Below are 3941 nucleotides of genomic sequence, written 5' to 3'. Positions count from 1 at the left end.
CTTATCTAAATTATAAAAAAAAAATATTCTTACATATATAAATATATGCATACATATTTTTCGTCTTATCTCTTTCATCTCTAGATTTCATTATTATCCAACCTATTCAATTTTGCTGATACACATTGTTTATTTACCAATTATATTTAATGCTTGTAAAAACTAATATTGATGTAGTGTACATGAAGAAGCTAGTACTCCTTCTGAAGTCAAGCAGGATTCATCTATATCGGACACTAGGTCTTCAACCACTCTCACCGCCTCAGAAACTGATTTAAGTTTTACTGAAAACGTTCCTACAGAAGCGTCATTCGTAGTACATCCAACAAAACGGTAAACTTCAATCACTTCCTAATTTTTAAAATTTAAATTACTAAAGGAGCTTTCATAAAGTTTAAAATTGTGTACGTTACTTTAGTTCTTGAGTTCTTTTTAGAAAGATTCGTTACGTTGGAGATTTGGACTCCGAAGATTTTGCCACGCCAAGGAGAAGGCGAAAAAGCCTTAACATGGTTAAGACGACGCTTGCGAAATCTCGCAAGCAAGTCCGACTTTTGAGGAACAATTTAAGATATTGCAAAAGACGAATAAAGACACTAGAGAACCTCTTGCAACACTTAAAGAGAAACTCTTACATATCTGAAGGGTCTGAAGATCATATCAAGGTAGTTATATAGTATTACAATATTTCCTCTGAAATTATGTTTTTTATTTCTTTTCAGGCGTCCCTACCAGTACCGGCAAAAGAATTGTTGGAAAGAATGATTTGCAAAAAAAACGTGAAGTATACGGACTCTTTAAGATCGTTTGCATTAACCTTGTCCTTTTACTCGCCGCGAGCTTTTACTCATTACCACATTTAAAAACTATAAGCAAATGGTATCGCTCAGTTAATGGTTCGCCAGGATTTACGGAAGAAGCACTTGCAGCGATAAAAATTAAAACCAAAAACAGCAATAAACTTTTGTTATGCAATTTAGTAATGAACGAAATGTCAATCAGGAAGCAAGTTGAATGGACAGGAACAAAATTTACAGGGTATGTTGACATTGGAGCAAACATAGATTCCGATATGTTGCCAGAGGCAAGGGAGGCAATTGTCTTTATGTTGGTTTGTCTGAACGAACGATGGAAAATTCCAATCGGATATGGATAGGCTGAACTTGTAAAAAAATCTTTACGCTTTATTAGTGACAGCGGCGTCGTAGTTACGTCGTTAACGTTTGATGGTGCATCATCAAATTTTGCGATGTGCAAACATTTGGGTGCAGACTTTACGGATCCGGATAATTTAAAAACAAGCTTTAAACACCCCATAACCAATTCAGATGTCTACATTTTTGTCGACCCCAGCCACATGGTAAAATTAATTAGGAATTGTTTTGCTTCACAAAAAATATTACACCGTCAAGAGTTCATTAAATGGGATTTTATTCAGGGACTAGTCGAAATACAAAATTTAGAGGGATTGCACGCTGCTACAAAATTGAGGATTAGGCATTTGAATTGGACACGCGAAAAAATGAAGGTGCGATTGGCAACCCAAACCCTCAGTAAAAGTGTGTCTGATGCTTTGCTTTTTTTATCAGAAGATTTAAAGCACCCAAAATTTAAAGATGCTAAAGCAACAGCAAATTTTGTAAAAATATTCAATAACATTTTTGATATTTTCAATTCTAGAAGTTTGCTGAGCAAATATTGCTATAAAAAAGCATTATCACTTGAAACTGAGCAAGTATTTTTCCAGTATTTTGACAAAGTTAAGCTATATATTAAAGAACTCTCACTTAACAGCACTCCAGTTCTAAGTTCTCTTAGAAAAGTAGGTTTTCTAGGCTTTTTAATATGCATGGAAAGCTTAAGAAGCATATATAATATATATGTTAAAGAGAAGGGTATTTTAAAATTTATACTGACACACAAGTTATCGCAGGATCACTTGGAATTATTTTTTGGATGCATTAGAAGCAAGGGCGGCTTTAACAACAATCCGACGGCTAGGCAATTTGAAGCTGCATATAAGCGAATACTTGTTAATTCAGAAATCAGTGCAGGAAACCAAGGAAATGCCATTACTTTAGAAAATATAACAATTTTGACATCATCCGCAACTTCATTGGTCCAAAACGAAAATTTTGAAAGTTTAGAAAAAGGAGAGGAGTTTAATCAATTACAGTGATCGATCAGAGATGAAATAACTACAAATGTAATATCGATTAACTCAAGTGCCTGGAACTTGACTGATTACACTGAAGATGTAGTGACATATATATCAGGATATGTTGTTAAAAATTTAAGAAAATGCATAACATGCTTAAGATGTCAGGAACTAATGGTCAGTGACAGTAGTTCTTCAATGCTTCAGATCGGGAAATCTTTTGGATCTATGATAAAAGCATCAACATTGTTAGCGGACATTTGTAAGAAAGGGGAAGTTTTTTTTAGAATTTTTAATAAAACGACTAATATTTTTACCATCAAAAGAAATTTAATTGAAAGATTAATTAATGGAACATTAAATCATTTGTCCAGTACAATTTTTGATAGCTTTGGAGATCATTTATTCGATGAGGATCCAATAGAATGTCACGGGATCAAATTTGTCAAGTTAGCATTGAAGCATTATTTTCAAATACGAATCCACTACGAAACAAGTAAAAAGCTGGACTCAACAAAATATAAGCGCGTTCGATCTATAAACACAGAAATAATTTTGTTTAAAAATCAATAAAACTTCGAGACTTTTTAACTCAGCTTCTATATTTCGTTTTGCTAATTGAAAGAATCTGTCACTATCGCCACAGTTTCGATATCAATAAAATTTCTGTTTGTCTTATATTATTACTTAGCAAGTCTTCCATTTTAATTTGTGTGTCAAAAGTTTTAAATATATTCGTCATGTAATTTACTATTGATTGATTCATATTACATATTTTTTTAAATAATGCTACCTTTGACGCAAATACTAGATTCTTCTCGGTAATGTATAAAGACCAATCCTCGTAATGAATATAATCCTATAAAATTTTCCTGCAGCTAAGAATTTTACAAATTTTTTATGTGTTTTAATAGTGTAGTATCGTCAAGAATTAATTCTGAATTTTTTTTTTTGAATTTGCTCACATTTCTAAATTAAACAAAACCTTTGTGTCATTTAACAGCTTGTACCAAAAGTCGTTTAAAACGTGAAATCTACGTTTAAATCTTCCTGAAGTGTATATTCCTGGCGAACGAAACTTTAATGTTAATGCATACAATCTTGTACTTTTGAATTAAATGTCCTACAATCATTCAAATTTATATAAATACCTTTACTTTGTAGTTTCTAGTGCAGACGGGGACACATATAAGTAGACGATTAAATAGTTGTTGTGTAAATCTGAGTTCTACCTCCATCTTTGCGTAAATAACATAATACTGACAGAAAATTTTCCTGTTACTAAAATGACACATTCAAAGTATTAGAAAATACTCGGGAAAAATCGCCTTTAGGAGTCGTCTACTTTTATGCCGTTTACCGTATGTGCTATTATTGGTTTTACTGTAAGTTTTGTAAACACTTAACTTTAAGAATGTTCACTTCACTTTTCAAATTAGATCTTAAAACGGGGTGGCCATAGTTCAATCAATAACCCTGTACTACCTTACTGTAAAATTCCATATTATTATATAATAATGTTTGCATTTGCTCGAAATGCGATTTTAACTATTAGTTTTTTATATAGAAATGTGTAAAACCTGTTCATTTACATATTACTTTATTTGATGACATATTTTGCTTTCTAATGAAATGTTTAAATTGAAATTAATTTCCCTAAAAAGCGTTTTACCCGCCTATGGCAGCTCTGTGCGAAGACGACGGGCCGAGAGCATCAGTGTTTAACATGTGTTTGGGTATCGGCTCTACACACTCCCCACTCTTTCCCGTCTTCCGTCCCATG

This window comes from Dendroctonus ponderosae, unplaced genomic scaffold (assembly GCF_020466585.1).
Source record: "Dendroctonus ponderosae isolate FM_Combo_2020 unplaced genomic scaffold, Dpon_F_20191213v2 Dpon_F_20191213_4, whole genome shotgun sequence".
In the NCBI taxonomy this organism is placed as follows: Eukaryota; Metazoa; Arthropoda; class Insecta; order Coleoptera; family Curculionidae; genus Dendroctonus; species Dendroctonus ponderosae.
Note: the sequence above shows the minus strand (reverse complement) of the source record.